This window comes from Balaenoptera ricei, chromosome 9 (assembly GCF_028023285.1).
Source record: "Balaenoptera ricei isolate mBalRic1 chromosome 9, mBalRic1.hap2, whole genome shotgun sequence".
Taxonomy (NCBI): domain Eukaryota; kingdom Metazoa; phylum Chordata; class Mammalia; order Artiodactyla; family Balaenopteridae; genus Balaenoptera; species Balaenoptera ricei.
In genome coordinates this window covers 33,434,097-33,457,357 of record NC_082647.1, presented here as the reverse complement: position 1 = coordinate 33,457,357, position 23,261 = coordinate 33,434,097, and the positions used below count along the sequence as shown (strand labels likewise).

Genomic DNA, 23,261 nt, shown 5'->3' with positions numbered 1-23,261 from the left:
ATTAGCTGTCACTTCTCATTTCCCTCTCCCCTCATCCCCTGGAAACCACTAATCTACTTTATGTCTCTATGGATTTTCTTATTCTGGAAATTTCATATAAATGGAATCATAAAACATATGGTCTTTTGTGACTGGCTTCTTTCATTTTGTGCAGTGTTTTCAAGGTCCCTCCATGTGGTGGCATGTTTCAGTGCTCCATTCCTTTCTATTGCTGAATATTATTCTTGTGTATGGATATACCACATTTTATTGATATTTATCCATTCATCATTTGATGGGGATTTGGGTTTCTAGTTTCTGGCTGTATAAATAACACTGCTGTGGACATTTATGTACAAATTTTTGCAAGGACATATCTTTTCATTTCTCATGGGTATATGCCTAGGAGTGGAACTGCTGAGTTTTATGGTAACTCTATGTTTAACATTTTGAAGAATTGCCAACCTGTTTTCCAGAGAGGCACAATGACTAAGACCTCTCAAAGAAAATCAGAGCTGGACAATAGTTAAAGCAGTAAAAACAGGGACTATTGCAGTAGCGAGAAAGAGACCTCAGTATAGAACTGAGCTCAGTTCTGATCACAACAGGGAAGATTGGGGTTTATAGTCAAGGAACAGGCTGGGGGTAGTGGGGGAGGTGGCTAGAAAATCACTAAGAGGGTAGGACAATTCTTTGCTTAACTGATCTAAAAGGATTCTTGCTGAAGACTGGCCAGAGTGATCAGTTATCATCTGGGGGATGGTGGAGGATGAGGAATTTGGTTAGATATTTAGGGTGATCAGATATCAAGGGTGGAGATTCTGGCTAAACCTACTTAATAGGATCCTTGCTAAAGTTGGTGACGCAAAGGCAGACATGCCAGTCCAGAAGTCGAGGCCTAGTTGGGAGGAAGATTCAGAGGAGCCTGATTAAAGGTTGGTCAAAGGGAGACTCTTTGTCAGACCCATAACAGATGATTCAGGTATTACCTTTCCAGTTGCTTTTCTTCAACTGTATTAGCAAGGAGGCTTCTAATGAATTCTCTTAAATTCCCTTAAATTCTACACGGTGACATTTCATTTAGCATCCAACAGATATTTATTGACATGGAGTTAGCTGAGCTGGGATTCAGTGTAGTATTTTCTTAAAGCTGGTAAAGCTGCTTTATTTTCTACTTCGTTCTTACAAATTAGTATTTTTGTTTTGTTTTTAGAAACATTTAGCAGGTCTGATAGCTTAGGCCTCTTTGGAAATCTCATTTATGCTATAAAGAGGAAAGGCAACATCATATATTACTGTGGGTTTCACAGTTTATAAGACATCGGCCCCATTTAAGTAAATTACTATTCCTACCATAAATACTCATTTTAAGTGTGAATATCTTTTTTTCTTCTTTTTCCTTTTTATTAATTCTTTCCTTTTATAAAAAGCATTTTCTTTCTCTGCCTCAGGGTGGTTGGTGGCTCCAATCTAGTACTAAATTGTTTTTATTAGTGCTATTATTTTATCCCACTTACTGAAACATTGTTAGAGTAGGTTGTTTTATAAATTAACCAGCCACTGCCAAGAATGATTTTAACTTTCTCACAAACTGTTTCATCCTGTGTTTTTTCTACTTTACCACCACCCATCTGTAGTATGTCATGTATCTTCAATTAATGCAAATTCAAATTTATTTTGAGAACTTAGCAATGCTCCTGAAAATAATTGGCTGTCTTGGGAGCTGAGAATCCAGAATTGTTACTCACTCAATTGGAAAAATGAAGGCTTCCTCTGAGTGACTAAAGCAGAGCTTCCTAACCTTCACCAAGGTTAACTGCAGCCTCTTCTGTGCAGTTAGTAACTAACGTGTGCCAGCTCCCATTGTAATGATTACAATTGCTTGGGTTACATTAATATTCATGGCACATGCCACTCACCTTACTTGGCACTCATTCTCTGTGTCTTTGACTAATGTCCCAGTTTGCATTTCATTTTAGCGTGGGGAACCATGATTTTAGAGGATGTGAAGCAGAGAGCAGCTGGGGGAAGAATGAATACCCAGCACCCAGTGCCAGGATTAACATACTGATGCAGATATTCTGAGAAGGGATCTTTTGAGACAGGTTAAAAGGAAACGCCAAGTGGAACCGAAGCCGACCTTGCCCTGGCACGTGATGCTAGTCAAGGAGGAGCTTGGCTTCGTTCTGTTTTATTTCCCTCTTGGGTTGCCAGCTGCTTCAAGCCAGCTGCTTAGGCACAGCTAAAATAAAGGCAAGAAAATTATCACTATGTATTTTATATTTGAAAACCTGCCAGTAATTTCTAAAGCTTAGAAAGTTGGCAGTAGCATATGGATGAAAGCTAAAAACTTAGAGATCTAAAAGGAAAAGAGCTTATCCTTCCCGTCTCTGCAGAATTATTTTTAAAAGGTTGTACCTTCTCTCTTTGGATAATTTTCAGAAGAAAGGCATAAAACATTTTTCATTTTCACTCTTAGAGTGTGATTTGATATAATTGAATTTTAATAAGTACATTGTGAAAATGAATGGGCATACAGTATAACTATTTTAAGTTTTATGGATTTAGAATCTGCAGAGAGAGGGAGTAGCTGCTGGAATTTAAATGCCATCCCACAATAGACCTTCTGACTAAGAGCTTGATATGTAATTCAACCCTTCTCTTCTGCTACCAGCTCCCCCATTTCATCCTAAACTTGATGTCTAGCAACAGACAATATCACTCCTTTTTGTGCTCTTTTGATTATTATTACTGGAAGACCCTCCTAACTTGTCCCTTCTCTGGAGCCTTAGGATGCTTGTTGAGAGACACAGGTACTAAAGAGCATCAGAATTGGTATGAACTGTCCAGGTGCCTGTGGAAGTACGGTTTGGTTCATGGGTTACCAGGGTGTCCTCCTTAGCTGTATCCCAGGCTGTTCCTCCTGAGCTGTATCCCAGGGTGTCCTCCTGAGCTGTATCCCAGGGTGTCCTCCTGAGCTGTATCCCAGGGTGTCCTCCTGAGCTGTATCCCAGGGTGTTCCTCCTGAGCTGTATCCCAGGCTGTTCCTCCTGAGCTGTATCCCAGGGTGTTCTTCCTGAGCTGTATCCCAGGCTGTTCCTCCTGAGCTGTATCCCAGGCTGTTCCTCCTGAGCTGTATCCCAGGGTGTCCTCCTGAGCTGTATCCCAGGGTGTCCTCCTGAGCTGTATCCCAGGGTGTTCCTCCTGAGCTGTATCCCAGGGTGTCCTCCTGAGCTGTATCCCAGGGTGTCCTCCTGAGCTGTATCCCAGGTCTTACTACAGGTTTTAGGCTTTTCGCCTCCACACAGTTCTTCTCCTGCTTCCCTGTCAGAAGCCCTAGATTCAAGTGGGAAAGGATAGGCAGCTGGGGCCACAGGCCAATGTGTAGCTCACTGCTGAAACAGGAGTCCCCTGAAGTCCTTTTAAAATAGGTCAGTTTTATATCCTGCCTTGCAATAGATCCATGATTATTTTAATATCAAAATATTTATTTATCATTTAATCATCAAGTACAATCGATGCTCCAGGAAGATATGGCATGTTTAAATTGAGACTTCCTGATGTCATGTGTACCCCAGTTTGGAATACTGTGGATTTAGTGTGACTTTTGGGAGAATTCTTTATTTGGAATGGATCTGGTGGATACTAGGTATTTTCAGAGCAGATGTTGGTAGAATTTGGATAATCATTAGCTTATTTCAGCAGTCTACTCTTTCTGTGGTGAAAAGAGGTCAGACTGAAAGTCCAGCAGCCTACGTTCTAGGCCTGGCTCACTATTAACTTGTGATGTTGTATAAATTCCTTAACATCTTCAGGCCCGTTTTCTCATCTATAGAAAGAGGGGCTGAGCTAAAAGAGAGAAAGTAGCATTTTCCAAAGTATGTTTTGTGAATTATTACCTGCTAAAGATATTCTAAGAGTGGTTGCCAGGGACTGGGAGGAGAGGGAAATGGGGAGTTGTGGTTTAATGGGTGCAGAGTTTCAGTTTTGCAAGATGACAAGTTCTGGAGATTGGTTGCACAACAATGTGTATATACTTAGCACTGTTGAACGTACACTTAAAAATGATTAAGACGATAAATTTTTGTTACGTGTATTTTACCACAACTGAAAAAAAAAGATATTCTTAGGGCTCCGCTTTTAAGTAAACATAAATTGTGTGTTACACTCCCCTTCTGGAGAGTCACAGTGTATTCAGCATATGGGAGCTTCTGAGACATCCTGCACTAAAAAAAATCTGCTTAACTTTAACCCAGTGTTTCTCAAATTGCCCCTCCTCCAATTAAACTAACATCTCTTAATATCCTATGGAATTTACATTTGGAGAATCCCCATGTGGGAAGAGGTAATCTGAGGTCTTTTCCAGCTCGAACATGTTATCATTATTCAAAGACATCATATGATAATATGGAGTGTGCCAAAATAAGCCCTAGACGACAAAGATTAATTCAGGGCTTCCCAACCTTTTCCATATCATGGCAGGCATAGAAAGTAATAATATATTTGAATGGTACATGTGGGTAAACAGACAAGGTGGCTCTGGGCTAGGAGCTCAGTAATCCAATTAGCACACCAGTTGAGTTCAGATCTGGTAGTAAGATCTTTAAAAAGCTATCATTGAGCAAGCTGCATGAAATGTCATGCTCTTCAGATGTCATGTTCAGCCTGCGAAAGAGGCATTAGAGGCAGAACATACTATACTATGTGTTCCATTTTCTTTTTGTTGGCAACAGTTTTCCACTTTAGGTAAATCAGAAACTCTCCTGACCGTCTGTATGGCTGTGGTTATTACTGGTCATTAGACCTAACTGGAAATCTCCCGTGGTTGTGTGAGAGTGAGGAGTGCGAGTTTCCAGCAGGATAATACTCTTCCACAGTTTGTTCAATACGCTTAAGTGATTAATTCAACAGCCTCTTATTTTTAAAGTGAGAGCATATGTACTAATGTCATTAACAGAGTAGTTCTCATTTAATGGGAGACATTTTTTTTCAACCTCACATTTCCTAGAGGAATAATTGTTTGGGGCAGTGATACGGATTGGATGTGGGGGAGAAAAGCATATTCATATTAATGCATTCTTAGAAGAAATATGGTATAGATCAGTGAGTGAAAGCAACACTTTTCCCACTTAAGGCCACTGAAGTTGTCCTCGGCCCTTACGCTTCACCCTATTCCCCTCAGTTGGTGTCATCCTGTAATATTATATCTTCTAAGTGGCTTGCTTAAAGATTCTAGACTGAAGGAAAAAACAAGAGAATAGATTATATTTGAAGGTGACCTACATCACTTTTCAGTTAGTGTTTCTATTCAGCTTACCTAGAAACAAAGATTAGTCATGATCTACTCAGCAATAGACATTCTGATTTTGGAAATGCCAAGTCCTCCCTTATTGCCCTTTTTCCCATAAAACAACTCTTACTATTGCCTTTATTCACTCTTTATTGTTTTCTCTAAGAATCCTGTTGGAGAAAGTTCAAGTTTTAAAACTAAATATAAAATTGCATCCTTGCTTAGCAGCAGGGATCCACTGAGAAATCCCATTGACAACCTCTGCTGGGCTTTTGAGGCAGAAATTTAATTACCACCTATTGATTGAGCTTGATTTGTCACTTCTTGGCATCTGACCAGGCAGAGCTAATTCCTTCTAGCTGAGCAAGGTAGGTGGGCAGGAGCCAGAATTGGGAAAAAGATGCAGCCACTGCAGCTGGTCCAGCTTCAGGTGTGGATGAAGGAAGTGAAGTGTGTCAGATCAAGACCAGAGACCGAAGAGGTGCTCAGGCAGTAAGGGCACATGGTAGGCCATTGCGAAAGGGAATTTGAGACAAAGCAAAGGGGAGCATAGTGACTCAAAATTTCAGGCTTACAGTTGTCAGAAGTCCAAGCAGACTATGCTGGAACCCACCAGGGAGCATTGAGGCTAAGCTTCAGTCTTTGAAGAACAGAACTGAAATGGGGTGGAGTTATAAGCAGGTTACTGGAATGAGACCCGGAAAAAAAAACAAAAGAAACTCAGTAAAAAAAACTCAGAGAAATCAACAGGCTATTTAACCACATCCCTGGGCCTCCACACAATCTAGTGCTGTTGCAACATTTAATTTAATTTAATTTTACTTATTTATTTTTAATTGAAGTATAGTTTATTTACTATATTGTGTTAATTTCAGGTGTACAACAAAGTGATTCAGTTATACATATATATGTATATAGATTCTTTTCCATTATAGGTTATTACGAGATATTGAATATAGTTCCCTGTGCTATACACTAATCCTTGTGGCTTATCTATTTTATATATAGTAGTGTGTATCTCCTAATTTATCCCTCCTCCCCTCTTCCCCTCTGGTAACCATAAGTTTGTTTTCTATGCCTCTATGTCTGTGAGTCTATTTCTGTTTTGTAAATAAATTCATTTGTATTATTTTTTAGATGCCACATATAAGTGATATCATGTAATATTTGTGTTTCTCTGACTTCACTTAGTATGATAATCTCTAGGTCCATCCATGTTGCTGCAAATGGCAATATTTCTTTTTTTATGGCTGAGTAATGTTCCATTGTGTGTGTGTGTGTGTGTGTGTGTGTGTGTGTGTTTGTGTGTGTGTGTGTGTGTATCTCACATCTTCTTTATCCATTCATCTGTCGATGGACACTTAGGTTACTTCCATGTCTTGGGTACTGTAAATAGTGCTGCTATGAACATTGGGGTGCATGTGTCTTTTCAAGTTAGAGTTTTCATCTTTTCTGAATCTATGCCCAGGAGTGGGATTACTGGGTCATATGGTAGTTCTATTTTTAGTTTTTCTGAGGACCCTCCATACTGTTCTCCACAGTGGCTGCACCAATTTACATTCCCACCAACAGTGTAAGAGGGTTCCCTTTTCTCCACACCCTCTCCAGCAATTATTGTTTGTAGATTTTTTGATGATGGCCATTCTGACTGGTATGAGGTGATATCTCATTGTGGTTTTAATTTGCATTTCCCTGATGATTAGCACCTTTTCATGTGTCTACTGGCCATCTGCGTTTTCTCTTTGGAAAAATGTCTATTCAGTTCTTCTGCCCATTTTCCCCAATTAGATGTATTAATTAATCCAGCCATCTTGGGACACAAATTAATTGTACTTATTGGGTTATAATATAAGCATTGTGAATCCAAGTTGTCTTGCTGCTTTCATTCTTTCTAATGGAGTTATTATGCAATTATCAGCTTATTACCATGCAGTAACTTACATTATTTAAACAACACTGCTTAAAGCCTAGGGTGAAGCATAGAAATTCATGCCCAGCTGGAGAAAGCTGAATGCCCGCTACATGGTAGCAAGATAGATGCTCTGCATCAGGGTCTTTCCTACTATTATAAAGCCTGAAAAAGAATAGAACAAAAAAAAGTCGTGGTTGTATGGATGCCTTTATGGGTGATAAAGTTTAAATTAGCATATGCAGGACATTCTAAGACAATTAATGTCTACTCTTTTAGTTAATTGCTTGGGGGTGAATTCTCTCTTATTGTTTCATTTGCCTTATAATTAGCTTTAGCTCAGCAATTAAGTCATGTCACCAGCCCACTGTGACACTGAAGGATGGCGGCAGTGCTTGGGTGGGTGGCACTGCTTGGTGCAGACTGTGCATGTTAAATGACTTGCTGGCTTCCTAAATGGCTCTCCTTCTCTGGCTTAGGAACAGTCTTTCATGTTCTTGAATAAATCTGTGTGTTATCCATATGCAATTATAAATGTACTGAAATAAATAATTTCATACAAGATTTTGTGACTGTAGCATTGTAATCATTAAAAATTGCTCAGTGTTCATCTTTATAAAACTGGAATTCAGATACATGTAAACATATATAACTTTTCCTATGTAGTTCTCCTTGAAAACTTCTTAATAAAAGTAGGAGTGTTTTATTGTTGTTGCTATTAATCTGTCAACTTATCCTTAAATATCTTATTTTAAACTAAAATAGATATGTTCTTTTAAAAATTCCATTGAATAACGAAATATCTTATTTGTTGAAATTAAAAAATAGCATATATTGCTTATGTTAAAAACTATATATATACTTTTATTGATTACCAGAATAATACATGCATATGTAACAACTTTAAGACTATGGATAGTGTAAAAAGTATAAAATTAAGGTTTCACATAATCTCACCCTCCAAAGATAACTATTGCACTGTATAGTTTTTAGTTTTATGTCATGCTTTGAAAATCTCTTTTTCCCCTGATTAAAAGAAACAACACATATAGTAGAAAATTTCAAGTCTATAGTGAAGGAAAAAAAATTCACACATTCTACCACTCAGAGCTGAGCAGTACTAGAAAGCTGCTTTGTATCCTTCAACTTTTCTTTTTTTTTTTAATACATCTTTATTGGAGTATAATTGCTTCACAATACTGGGTTAGTTTCTGTTGTACCACAAAGTGAATCAGCCATATGCATATATATGTCCCCATATCCCCTCCCTCTTGAGCCTCCCTCCCACCCTCCCTATCCCATCCTTCTAGGTCATCGCAAAGCACTGAGCTGATCTCCCTGTGCTATGCGGCTGCTTCCCACTAGCTATCTATTTTACATTTGGTAGTGTATATATGTCGATGCTACTCTCACTTTGCCCCAGCTTCCCCCTCCCCGGCCCCCCCTCACCCCCGTGTCCTCAAGTCCATTCTCTATGTCTACGTTTTTATTCCTGCCCTGCCACTAGGTTCATCAGTACCATTTTTTTTTTAGATTCCATATACAGGCATTAGCATACAGTATTTGTTTTTCTCTTTCAACTTTTCTTTGTGTGCCCAGAAACTATACTTATGCCTATGTACCTACACAGATAGTAAATGTATAATCTATGAACTTTTTACAAAAGGTGTCAAACTATAAAAAGTTATATAATATGCTTTTTAAACTAAAATGTGGTGATCATTTTTTCCTAAGTAATTTTATAACATGATTTTTAATGGCTTCATACTATTCTATCATAATGATATATAATATTTAACCATTTCTTCTGTTGGATATTTAGTTTTTTTTATTTTGCTTTTATAAATAATATATTTATAAATATATTTTCCTGAATATCCTTGAAGATAAATATATGCAGAAATCCATGATTATTTCCTTAAGGGTAAATTCCTAGGTGTATAGTGATTTAAAAAACAATAAAAATGTGCTCAATTCACATGTATGAACTTCAGGATTGACAAGTGGATGAGCAAGATCTCTTCATATTTTTAGAATGATTTTAGCAAGTAAATCTGCAAATTCCAAATTTCAGGCTTTTAATTTATATAGATAATCTTCTAGGTTCAAACATCCTGGGTTTAGGTATTCAAATCCTGTGTTTGAATATATAACCACCCCATTTGCTCAAGGGAAGGCTATTGTATGGGTTTTAGTATTTATACTCTTGTATTTGTCACTGAGTTTCACATTTATTCAATGTTTGGAATTGTGCATATCACATCAAATCCAAATCCAAAGTGAAAAACAAACACATGTTTTATGGCTCAGTAACAAGTATAACAAGATTTCCTGGAGAGAAAGGATATGTGATTTTTCCAGGATGCTCTAAACTTCTTTTCTTGTATTAGCAGCTTTTACTCTAGGAGCAGAAAATAAATTATGTTAGTTGTTTTGTTTGTTTCTTTGTTTCAAAATAAAAATAAAAATAATTATCATAACTTGAAAAATGTAAAAGGGTACTTCCTCAAGTGTTGACTAAATCAATAACTATATGATTAGAATAAAACTACAATTTTGTGCATGTAGTAACTGTAATAGCTACTGTGTAGAGAGCTCGTATTAGGCGCCCAACTCAGCCCTAGGAGCTTCTTGCCACTCTTATTAATCTTCACTAAGGCCAGGATAATAATGTGTGCATGGCAGGCTTGAGTGCTTTGGTTTGAAATGCTCCTCAAATTATTCATCTTTTTGATGTTTTGGATCCAGGAAATGTTTGGGCATCTCTCTACAGTTTGTTAGACTTTTTCAGTGAATTAAAGTTTCTTTTAGACCATGGCATTTTCACAGAAACTGTTTCAAATGTGACTGGGCGTAACCTGTAGCAGAAGTTTTAATCATTTTATCCATCTTCTTACTTCTTACTGCCATAGTTTATCTAAGACTTTTACACTTTACATGAAAATTCAGTTCTTTATGCTCTCAAGTAGTTTTTGTTTAGCTTAATTTTACTCTTTTAGAATTTGTGGTTTGCCAGAGGGAAGTGAGGAATTTAGGTGTAATAGGAGTGATGATACAATAATGTGACTATAAAGTAATGAGTTTCATTTCTAGGTGGCTATATTTATTCAAGGGATTGGTGCTGTCTAAAATGGTAACTATAAAGAGATAACTTAAATTATTTTTGAAATGTTTTCAGACTTGATATATCAGGGTTCTACTAGTAAAACAGAACCAGTGGGAGTTTTTATGTATATATACATATACATGCAGGGGTCAGGTTGGGGAGAGAGAGAGAGAAGGGGAGAAGTAAGGAGTTGGCTTACAGGATTGCAGGCTGGCTAGGCAAGTCTGAAATCCCTAGGGCAGGCTGGAACTCTTAGGCACAAGCTGAAGGTGCTATCCACAGGCAGAATTTCTTCTCTGTCAGGGAGACCTCAGTTCCGTCAACTGATTGAATCAAGTCCATCTAGATTATCTAGGATAATCTTCTTAAAGTTAACTGTGTACTTCAATCACGTCTACAAAATACCTTTATAGCAATACTTAGATTGGTGTTTGATTAACTAACTGGAGACTGTAGCCTAGACAAATTGACACACACAAAATGATATTTGATATCTGAATCAGTGCACAGGTTATATAAAAGAACCAGCTTCATTAATATATAATCATAGTTTATCTGTGATGAAAACCAGAAATACCCGATTTGACTACCTAATTCAGGTACTAGTTTGAGCCATACAAAATTTTGTATGTTACCAAAGATAAAATCTACCTTCAAAGTACTAATATTTACCAGAGTTGAGATTGTTGAAAAGAAAGTACATCAGGCTACAATTACAATTTAAAAAAATTTTTTGAGGAGTGGCAACATCATTGGAACACTGATGGCTCCCCAGCAGGATTTGAAGGGGCAAATGATCATTTAAATCTATGCTTCTCAAGCTGGGGTTCATGACTCCACTTAATTTTCTTCTGCCATTAAGGGATACATCAGTAGAAAATACCAGAGAAACACTTCTGTTTTTTTTTTTTTGAGATGATCATGTGATTTCCCCCCCCCCCTTAATTCTGTTAAGGTGGACAACTTTTTTTTTTTTAACACTTTATTTATTTATTTATTTATATTTGGGTGTGTTGGGTCTTCGTTTCTGTGCGCGGGCTCTCTCTAGTTGCGGCGAGTGGGGGCCACTCTTCATCGCAGTGCGCGGGCCTCTCGCTGTCGCGGCCTCTCTTGTTGTGGAGCAAAGGCTCCAAGACGCGCAGGCTCAGTATTTGTGGCTCACGGGCCCAGTTGCTCCGCGGCATGCAGGATCTTCCCAAACCAGGGCTCGAACCCTTGTCCCCTGCATTGGCAGGCAGATTCTCAACCACTGCGCCACCAGGGAAACCCCAGAGAAACACTTTTTATTTAATGTAGACCAGGGGTGAGCAAACCATTCTGCACAGGGACAAATAGTGCATATTTTCAGCTTTGCAGGTCATAGAGTCTCTGTCACAGCTGTTCAACTCCGCTGTTGTAGCATGAAAGCAGCCAGAGGCCATAAGTAAACTAATGAGCACAGATGGAAAGAAATGATCTGACCAGAGACTTTGGATGAGAGCTGCTGTGGGATCCCTCCAGTGGAAGATGCCCTTAGAACAGTGGTTAGGAACTCAGCCTTCAGAGCCAGTTGCACCTGAATTTATGTCTTGGGTATGTCACCTTCTAGCTGTGTGACTTTGGATAAGCGACTTGAGTAATTTAATCTTAACGATTCTTATCTGTAAAAATGGGCAGAATAATAACACCCATGAAGTTGTGAAAATCAACAGAGGAGGAATGTAAAGCATTTAACCCATTGCTGGGAGTCTTATGAAGATCTCATAACTATTTTCTGCTATTATTATTAGTAGTAGTAGTCAGATGTCAAGTTTCAGCACCAGTGCAAAATTTCAGCCATTTAAACATTATGACTATAAAAGTCTTTATAATTTTCCAGAACTAGAACCTGCTCTATTTTTTTTTTAATTTGGTGGGAATAAAGATAAATTTTATGTTTTTACTTTGACCAAAAGTATTAGGAGTAAATTAATTTTAGATTGTCATTTTTTTCTGTTTCCTCGTTTTAGAACATAAATACCTGTTCTCTATCACTTGGGTGTGTCCATTTTTATAATGTTTAAGTCGGTAATGGTGGTTATTCCTAAGAAAGAGGAAATAAGAGACAAGTACGTAGCAATTCTGTACAAGAAAAAGAAGAAAAGAAGGGGAAAAACGCCAAAAGGAAAAACAAAGGTGTCCATCAAGTCACTAGTGCTCCGTGGCAAGAAGAGAAAGAGCTTCTGTTTCATACTAAACTGAGGTAGACAGTTTAGAGTATTTTCAACCCTAGTACTCTGCAAGTGGGATTTTTTTTCCTGAGTATTTCCTTTCAGCAGCTAGATCCCTCGCCTCCCTGTTTTGAGAAATTATTTGATTTTCTCTGCAGCTGTTTGTCTCATGTTATACTCCCATCATTTCTAAATCTGGTTTTGTCTGTGATGAAGTCTGAGAAGTAGTTCATTTTAATGGTTTCTATGTTTTGTGTATATTTGTTTTTCATTCTTCAGCAGTCACTTAAGAGAATAGTCATGCCTTCCCATGTGATTACATGCCTCTCCTCAAGCCTCCCTTCTGTTCGTGAGCAGTATTTATGGTTTGTGTATGTGAAGGTCTGCTATATCTGTTTACTATGCACTTGCCTAGAGCACTGAGAAGTTCAGTGCAGTCACTGGAGTGGTTTCTTTTTGTTTTGTTTTTCCGCATGTCATCAAATACTGCTGGAGTGCCCTTTCTACATTCTGCATCAAAGACAACTGGAAGATAGAAAGGAGTACTCCAGTCAGTTTTACTTTCTAATAAGCTGTATGTAATTGTTTTCCCCCCAGTAACGTTTTTATCCCAAGTCCTCAAATTTTTTAATAGAAATGTTCTGTTAAAATTCTGGAAATAAAATAAAACTCATAAACAATATTAAAAAACAACCTAGGGAAAAATTTCATCAACTATCACAATAAAAATTTAACACACTCAACTAAAGAAGGAGCTCCTGTAAATCTGTGACCTTCCAATAGAAAAATAAGCAAACAACATGAATCAATAGTTCCCCAAAGAATAAAAACTAGAGAAAATAAACATGAAAAAAATTGAGCTTAGCTAGTAATCAAAAAAATAACTCCCTCCCTTCCTTCCTTCCTCTCTTTCTCTCTCCCTTTCTTTCTCTCTTTATCTTTTTTCTTTCTCTCTGTCTCCCCTCCCTCGATTCCTCCCTCCTTCTTACCTCCCTACTAATTTGGGAACACATAATACTTAATTTGATGAGGTGGTACCCTCAAACACTGCTGGAGTGGAAAGTGGCACAACCATTTTGGAAAGTAATTTGACAGTATGAACTGAGACTTTAAAATGCCTGTCACCTTTAGGTCATCAATATTACTTCTAGGAATCCATTCTAAGGAAATCATTAGAGACGCCTATCAGAGCATTGTACACAAGGATAGTCACTTTCATTTGTAATGACATCAGAAACATCAAAAATTTTAGAAACAACCTAAATGTCCAATGACAAAAGTGGTTACATAAATTATAAAAAAAAACTTCAGGAAGAAATATTATTATACAGCCATTAAAATCATGTTTTCAAAGAATGTTTAATGAGATTGGAAAATATTCACACTGTATTTTTATTTATTTATTTTATTAATTTTTATTGGAGTATGGTTGCTTTACAGTGTTGTGTTAGCCTCCACTGTGCAACAAAATCAATCAGCCAGGTCAAAAAATATCTTGCTGTGATTTATGTCAAAGAGTGTTCTTCCTTCGTTTTCCTCTAAGAGTTTTATAGTGTCCAGTCTTACATTTAGGTCTTTAATCCATTTTGAGTTTATTTTTGTGTATGGTGTTAGGGAGTGTTCTAATTTCATTCTTTTACATGTAGCTGTCCAGTTTTCCCAGCACCACTTATTGAAGAGACTGTCTTTTCTCCATTGTATATCCTTGCCTCCTTTGTCATAGATTAGTTGACCACAGGTGCGTGGGTTTATCTCTGGGCTTTCTATCCTGTTCCATTGATCTATATTTCTGTTTTTGTGCCAGTACCATATTTTCTTGTTTACTGTAGCCTGTAGTATAGCCTGAAGTCAGGGAGTCTGATTCCTCCAGCTCTGTTTTTTTCCCTCAAGACTGCTTTGGCTATTCGGGGTCTTTTGTGTCTCCATACAAAGTGTGCAATTTTTTGTTTTGTTCTGTAAAACATGCCATTCGTAATTTGATAGGGATGGCATTGAATCTGTAGATTGCTTTGGGTAATATAGTCATTTTCACAATATTGATTCTTCCAATCCAAGAACATGGTATATCTCTCCATGGGTTTGTATCATCTTTAATTTCTTTGTTTGTCATATATGGCCTTTAATATGTTGAGGTAGGTTCCCTCTATGCCCACTTTCTGGAGAGTTTTTATCATAAATAGGTGTTGAATGTTGTCAAAAGCTTTTTCTGCATCTATTGAGATGATCATATGGTTTTTATTCTTCAATTTGTTAATATGGTGTATCACATTGATTGATTTGCGTATATTGAAGAATGCTTGCATCCCTGAGATAGATCCCACTTGATCATGGTGTATGATCCTTTTAATGTGTTGTTGGATTCTGTTTGCTAGTATTTTGTTGAGGATTTTTGCATCTATATTCATCAGTGATATTGGTCTGTAATTTTCTTTTTTTGTAGTATCTTTCTCTGGTTTTGGTATCCGGGTGATGGTGGCCTCATAGAATGAGTTTGGGAATGTTTCTTCCTCTGCAATTTTTTGGAAGAGTTTGAGAAGGATAGGTGGTAGCTCTTCTCTAAAGGTCTGGTAGAATTCACCTGTCGAGCCATGTGGTCCTGGACTTTTGTTTGTTGGAAGATTTTTTATCACAGTTTCAATTTCATTATTTGTGATTGGTCTGTTCACATTTTCTATTTCTTCCTGATTCAGTCTTGGAAGGTTATACCTATCTAAGAATTTGTCCATTTCTTCCAGGTTGTCCATTTTATTGGCATAGAGTTCCTTGTAGTAGTCTCTTTTTATTCTTTTTTTTATTCTTTTTGTTGCAATGGTGAATGGGATTGTTTCCTTGATTTCTCCTTCTGCCCTTTTGTTGTTAGTGTATAGGAATGCAAGAGATTTCTGTGCATTAATTTTGTATTCTGCAGCTTTACCAAATTCATTGATTAGCTCTAATAGTTTTCTGGTGGCATCTTTAGGATTTCCTATGTATAGTATCGTGTCATCTGCAGTGACAGCACACTGCAATTTTAAATGAAGAAGAATGAATGGTGCCTAACAAAGAATCAGAGAAAGGAGCCAGATCTACTAATGTCCATGTTTATGCCCTGAGCATTAGATGGTGCTGCCTCTTTCTTTGTGAAAAATCTGGTTCTGGAATTTTATCTTGACTCGTAGTAGTTTAAATGGACAAGATACAAAATAAAATAGAATATAGAATAGAATGCATCAGAATGTGCAGACGTCATCCTTCATTGCTAATGATAGTCTTGAGAAAGAGTCAGAGTCATTTAACATGAGGTTTGTGTGGTAATGAATGGCTCAGTAATCAGCCACCTTCCCCCTCACCCTCAACTCAGGAGGAAGTCATCTCAGGGCCTACGTGCCCCTGACTGAGGCTGTGGTTTGGGGCAGTCCTTTGCTCTCAGGTCCCAGAGGGCTCCCTGAGCCCAGCCACAGGGTCTGGAGCAAGTGCCACATTGTCATTTCAAAAGAGGCAGTAACATTGGAAACCTCAAACAGCAGATTTGAAACTTGGGCATTTCTGTTTTATCTCCGCAAATACGGTATCATTTACCCCAAAGAAAGGTATGTTCCCAAGGGGAAAGAGCACAGGCTTTGGGGTCTGGTAGAGTCATGTTGGAATCAACCTTCAGCTCATAGCTGCATGTCCTTGGGTGAGAATGGGGGTAATAATGTACTTTGCAGGGCTGTGGTGGGGATCAAATGATTAAAGATATATGTTAAACACCTAAAACAGTGCCTGACACATAATAGCTTTCAGTACATCTTCTGAGTAAATATTAGTCAGCCCTTCTCCCTATACTTTGTTTAACTGAAATAAACATTTAAAAGTATGGCCTGATAAGACACTTTTTTTGTCCCCATAATGATGATGTTAGATATCTTGCTGATAACGATCTGATTTATATTGAAAATGACACTTTTGCAAATCACTTATGTACTTGCTTACTGAGTAGTTATATTAAATATTTCTTTGTGCATGTCAGTTTGCATGATTTTATCTTAGCAATTATTCCTAAAAAAAACTTAGCCTGTGCAGGTTGTCATTAGCAGTGCTGTGTGCGCTGGTTTTTCTTTTCTTTCTTTTTTCTTTCTTTGGCAGGGTATGGAGGGAGATTTTTAAAAAGTTTTTTGTTTTTAAAAAAGTTTTAGAAAAAAACCTTGAAAATTAATCCATTTTTTCCCTTTTAAAATGTGGCTATTTTATAGTAATGTGATGGTTGGCCTCCCACTGGTAGTACCCATTTATAATACAGCTGGCCAAGGTGCCCTCTGAGTTTGTGGCACAGTATTTCTTGGTATGAGGTTCACAGACTCATTCAGACCCAGGACTGTGGCCTCATTAACCCTGGGTTTTAACCACTACCGATCCACCTGTAGGTAAACTGCTGGGTCCTAAGGAACTAGGCATTAAACAATTGCTAATTCAAACATGCAGATTTCTTTCTTTCTGCCTTTTTACATTATAGATGAATGGGTCATTCACAGTGAGGGCTGACAATGTCTGAAAACTATTTGAGACAGTAAGAATAGATTTGGAAGGGAAAAAAAGGCCATCCACAGGCATTGGGAGCATTTGTATTAGGGACAACATAGGGCATCTGGAATTTAGATGCATCTTTTAATAGATTTTTTTTTTTTAAAAACTGGCTTACCGGGGCTTCCCTGGTGGCGCAGTGGTTGAGAATCTGCCTGCCAATGCAGGGGACACGGGTTCGAGCCCTGGTCTGGGAAGATCCCACATGCCGCGGAGCAACTGGGCCCGTGAGCCACAATTACTGAGCCTGCGCGTCTGGAGCCTGTGCTCCGCAACAAGAGAGGCCGCGATAGTGAGAGGCCCGCGCACCGCGATGAAGAGTGGTCCCCACTTGCCGCAACTAGAGAAAGCCCTTGCACAGAAACAAAGACTCAACACAGTCATAAATAAATAAATAAATAAATAAAAGAACATGAATTTCTTTAAAAAAAAAAAAAAAGAAATAGGGTAGAGAAAGTTACTTTGTAAAAAAAAAAAAAATATATATATATATATATATATAGGTGGATGATTGAGGACACTCTTCTAAATTAAAACCAGTTCTCTTAACTTGCTGTTTAAAAAAAAAAAAACAAAAAAAAAACTGGCTTACCAGTATTTGAAAATACCAGTGTTCCAGTTTCCATTGACTGCCACCTGTAGACATTACTTAAAGCTGGGTTCATTTGTGATTTACTACTTATAATTTGCTGCCAGCCCTGAACCTGGGGAGATAATTTTAAGTGCCCTCTGGAATAATAACCAGTCATTTGATGCAAATGCAAAGCCAAATCTAGTTACTGGAATTGAAAATAATGAACCCAAGGGCTTATTTTGGATAACTAGGCAGTTGGAGCAGCTGAATACTAAACATTGGTCTGTCTAGTGGTTTCCCCTGTGGCTTCTTAACTCTGTGGGTTATGCATCCTCACCCAAAAGGAAATAGCCTAACATAGCTTCCAGCAGACCTTCTGTTGTGGGGCACCTTTTCACTCAAAAGAGAAGTAGATTAATCATTGAACTAATATAATGGAATATAATAGAAAGAAACACGTAACTTAAAAGTCAGATTTGAATTTTACTACCCCGTGGCCTATAGTTTCTTCTCTGGCCCAAACTATGGTCTTCGTTTGAGCAAACTCGTCAACTATAAGTTAGCAGAGGGTTTCAAAACAGAGCAAGGAAATTATTAGAAAGTGCAAAAATCAGAATAAATAGAAGATAATTTATTTTTGTTTTGTTGTTTAATCCCAAGTGATAAAACAGGAATGTACATAAGTGTAATTGGTAGGTTCAGAATCATTTCAATTAAAGTGCTTCACTCTGTTTTAATTATTCTTTAAGACATATAAAAAGAAAAATCTGAGAAAAAGTAGACACATTTCTAACGATTAACCATATATCTTTAGAAGTTTGGTATAAGAATGAACCAGTATTGGATTTCCTGGACGAGCTAATCTTATTGCAGTAGAATAAAGGTTTGAGTTTTATTCCTAGTTCACTTACTAACTCATAAGGTGCTATTTATATTTTCTTTTAACTTAAGTCACACTTAATGATAAACTCTCTTCTTTTCTTTCCTGCCAGACTTCCTGTAGAGGTAGCCTGTGCTTGCTGCTATAATTCCCTTACCACTCACTGTCTTTAATCACTTGCCATTTGACTTTGGCCCCACTTCGCCAACATTCTCTAAAATCTTACTCTTTATGTCACATTGTTGAGAGCCAAATCCCGTTGAATTTATGTCTGCAGCATCTGATACGTGCAACTGCCCACCCTAGTGGTATTACGGGAGCTCCCCTCTAGCGTAACTCCTAAAGCTATATATTTTACATATTGTTTCATTACTACCAGACACATCTGTCTTGCTCACATCTCTGTTCATGAATGGTGACTATGTTCTCACTGTCTGCGGTGTAAAGTCTGATTTTCTCGGCCTGGCATTTGAGCCAACATTCTCTCCCACTTCTTCTCATCTGCCTTGTACTGCAACCCAATTCCTTTGTGTGTGTTGTAATATCTGTCTGGAGTCCATACACTGTCTTTTCTCCTCTCCAACCTCATGCTCAAAGCTTATCCTTCTTTCAAAGCCCAGACGGAAGGACATCTCATTCATTAAGCTGCTCTGATCCCTCTAGATGGAAGCAATATTTTATTCCTTTAGATTTTATCTGTACCTCTCTTCTGATATGTTTCATATTCTGTCCTGTGTTATTTGTGTGGGCATCCTATTTTCCTTTCTCAAGGTCAGTCTCTTTTTTTTTTTGAATTTTCGAATTTTATTTTATTTATTTTTTTATACAGCAGGTTCTTATTAGTTATCCATTTTATACATAGTAGTGTATATATGTCAATCCCAATCTCCCAATTCATCCCACCCCCCCACCCCACCCCCCGCCACTTGCCCCCCTTGGTGTCTATATGGTTGTTCTCTACATCTGTGTCTCAATTTCTGCCCTGCAGACAGGTTCATCTGTACCATTTTTCTAGGTTCCACATATATGTGTTAATATACGATATTTGTTTTTCTCTTTCTGACTTACTTCACTCTGTATGACAGTCTCTAGATTCATCCACGTCTCTACAAATGTCCCAATTTCGTTCCTTTTTTATGGCTGAGTAATATTCCATTGTATATATGTACCACATCTTTATCCATTCATCTGTCGATGGGCATTTAGGTTGCTTCCATGACCTGACTATTGTAAATAGTGCTGCAATGAACATTGGGGTGCATGTGTCTTTTGGAATTATGCTTTTCTCTGGGTATATGCCCAGTAGTGGGATTGGTGGGTCATATGCTAATTCTATTTTTAGTTTTTTAAGGAACCTCCATACTGTTCTCCATAGTGGCTGTATCAATTTACATTCCCACCAACAGTGCAAGAGGGTTCCCTTTTCTCCACACCCTCTCCAGCATTTGTTGTTTGTAGATTTTCTGATGATGCCCATTCTAACTGGTGTGAAGTGATACCTCATTGTAGTTTTAATTTACATTTCTCTAATAATTAGTGATGTTGAGCAGCTTTTCATGTTCTTCTTGGCCATCTGTATGTCTTCTTTGGAGAAATGTCTATTTACGTCTTCTGCCCATTTTTAGATTGGGTTGTTTGTTTTTTTAATATTGAGCAGCATGAGCTGTTTATATATTTTGGAGATTAATCCTTTGTCCGTTGATTCGTTTGCAAATATTTTCTCCCATTCTGAGGATTGCCTTTTCGTCTTGTTTGTAGTTTCCTCTGCTTTGCAAAAGCTTTTAAGTTTCATTAGGTCCCATTTGTTTATTTTTGTTTTTATTTCCATTACTGTAGGAGGTGGATCAAAAAAGATCTTGCTGTGATTTATGTCAAAGAGTGTTTTTCCTATGTTTTCCTCTAAGAGTATTACAGTGTCCGGTCTTACATTTAGGTCTCTAATCCATTTTGAGTTTATTTCTGTGTATGGTGTTAGGGAGTGTTCTAATTTCATTCTTTTACATGTAGCTGTCCAGTTTTCCCAGCACCACTTATTGAAGAGACTGTCTTTTCTCCATTGTATATCCTTGCCTCCTTTGTCATAGATTAGTTGACCATAGGTGCGTGGGTTTATCTCTGGGCTTTCTATCCTGTTCCATTGATCTATATTTCTGTTTTTGGGCCAGTACCATATTGCCTTGATTACTGTAGCTTTGTAGTATAGTCTGATGTCAGGGAGTCTGATTCCTCCAGCTCCTTTTTTTTCCCTCAAGACTGCTTTGGCTTTTCGGGGTCTTTTGTGTCTTCATACAAATTGTAAAATTTTTTGTTCTAGTTCTGTAAAAGAATGCCATTGGTAATTTGATAAGGATTGCATTGAATCTGTAGATTGCTTTGGGTAGTACGGTCATTTTCACAATATTGATTCTTTTTTTTTTTTTTTTTTTAAAGAAGGTGATTTATTCTTAGTTCTACATGAGTAACCATTCAGTTATTTATTTTTTTTAATTAATTAATTTATTAATTTGTTTATTTTTGGCTGTGTTGGGTCTTCGTTTCTGTGCGAGGGCTTTCTCCAGTTGCGGCAAGTGGGGGCCACTCTTCATCGCGGTGCGCGGGCCTCTCACTATCGCAGCCTCTCCCATTGCAGAGCACAGGCTCCAGACGCGCAGGCTCAGTAATTGTGGCTCACGGGCCCAGTCGCTCCGCGGCATGTGGGATCTTCCCAGACCAGGGCTCGAACCCGTGTCCCCTGCATTGGCTGGCAGATTCTCAACCACTGCGCCACCAGGGAAGCCCCACAATATTGATTCTTACAATCCAAGAACATGGTATATCTCTCCATCTGTTGGTATCATCTTTAATTTCTTTCATCAGTGTCTAATAGTTTTCTGCATACAGGTCTTTTCTCTCCCTAGGTAGGTTTATTCCTAGGTATTTTATTCTTTTTGTTGCAAGGGTAAATGGGAGTGTTTCCTTAATTTCTCTTTCAGATTTTTCATCATTAGTGTATAGGAATGCAAGAGATTTCTGTGCATTAATTTTGTATTCTGCTGCTTTACCAAGTTCATTGATTATCTCTAGCAGTTTTCTGGTGGCATATTTAGGATTCTCTATGTATAGTATCATGTCATCTGCAAACAGTGACAGTTTTACTTCTTCTTTTCCAATTTGTATTCCTTTTATTTCTTTTTCTTCTCTGATTGCCATGGCTAGGACTTCCAAAACTATGTTGAATAATAGTGGTGAGAGTGGACATGCTTGTCTTGTTCCTGATCTTAGAGGAAATGCTTTCAATTTTTCCCTATTGAGAATGATGTTTGCTGTGGGTTTGTCATATATGGCCTTTATTATGTTGAAGTAGGTTCCCTCTATGCCCACTTTCTGGAGAGACTTATCATAAATGGGTGTCGAATTTTGTCAAAACCTTTTTCTGCATCTATTGAGATGATCATATGGTTTTTATTCTTGAATTTGTTAATATGGTTTATCACATTGATTGATTTGCGTATATTGAAGAATGCTTGCATTCCTGGGATAAATCCCATTTGATCATGGTGTATGATCCTTTTAATGTTTTGTTGGATTCTGTTTGCTAGTATTTTGTTGAGGATTTTTGCATCTATATTCATCAGTGATATTGGTCTGTAATTTTCTTTTTTTTGTAGTATCTTTGTCTGGTTTTGGTATCAGGGTGATGGTGGCCTCATAGAATGAGTTTGGGAGTGTTCCTTCCTCTGCAGTTTTTTGGAAGAGTTTGAGAAGGATGGATGTTAGCTCTTCTCAAAACGTTTGATAGAATTCGCCTGTGAAGCCATGTGGTCCTGAACTTTTTTTTGTTGTAAGATTTTTAATCACAGTTTCAATTTCATTACTTGTGATTGGTTTGTTCATATTTTCTATATCTTCCTGTTTCAGTCTTGGAAGGTTATACCTTTCTAAGAATTTGTCCATTTCTTCCAGGTTGTCCATTTTATTGGCCTAGAGTTGCTTGTAGTAGTCTCTTAGGATGCTTTGTATTTCTGTGGTATCTGTTGTAACTTCTCCTTTTTCATTTCTAATATCCTTGATTTGAGTCCTATCCCTCTTTTTCTTGATGAGTTTGGCTAATGGTTTACCAATTTTGTTTATCTTCTCAAAGAACCAGCTTTTAATTTTATTGATCTTTGCTATTGTTTTCTTTGTTTCTTTTTCATTTATTTCTGCTCTGATCTTTATGATTTCTTTCCTCTGCTAACTTTGGGTTTTGTTTTTTCTTCTTTCTCTAGTTCCTTTAGGTGTAAGGTTAGATTGTTTATTTGAGATTTTTCTTGTTTCTGGAGGTAGGCTTGTATTGCTATAAACTTCCCTCTTAGAACTGCTTTTGCTGCATCCAGGAGGTTTTCGATCGTTGTGTTTTTGTTGTAATTTGTCTCTAGGTATTTTTTGGTTTCCTCTTTGATTTCTTCAGTGATCTCTTGGTTATTTAGTAACGTATTGTTTAGCCTCCATGTGTTTTTTTTTTTTTTACGTTTTTTCCCTGTAATGGATTTCTAATCTCATAGCGTTGTGGTCAGAAAAGATGCTTGATATGATTTCAATTTTCTTAAATTTACTGAGGCTGGATTTGTGACCCAAGATGTGATCTCTCCTGGAGAATGTTCCGTGTGCACTTGAGAAAAAAGTGTGTTCTGTTGTTTTTGGATGGACTGTCCTATAAATATCAATTAAATCTGTCTGGTCTATTGTGTCATTTAAAGCTTGTGTTTCCTTATTGATTTTCTGTTTGGATGATCTGTCCGTTGGTGTAAGTGAGGTGTTAAAGTTCCCCACT

At 37.6% G+C, this 23,261-nt stretch overlaps 1 protein-coding gene across 10 annotated transcripts in view; it reads left to right on the top strand.

The window, feature by feature from the left end:
• The window catches only part of ST7 (suppression of tumorigenicity 7), a 263,596-nt gene that overhangs the window by 107,953 nt on the left and 132,382 nt on the right, over positions 1-23,261 (top strand). The window contains exon 1 of one of the 10 annotated variants that reach the window (XM_059933540.1): positions 859-914. The exons of the other annotated variants lie outside the window; for them this stretch is intronic. The gene's annotated coding sequence lies outside the window, so the exon portion shown is untranslated. Of the gene's footprint in view, positions 1-858; positions 915-23,261 lie in introns of those variants that run through there. 10 annotated transcript variants of the gene reach the window in all.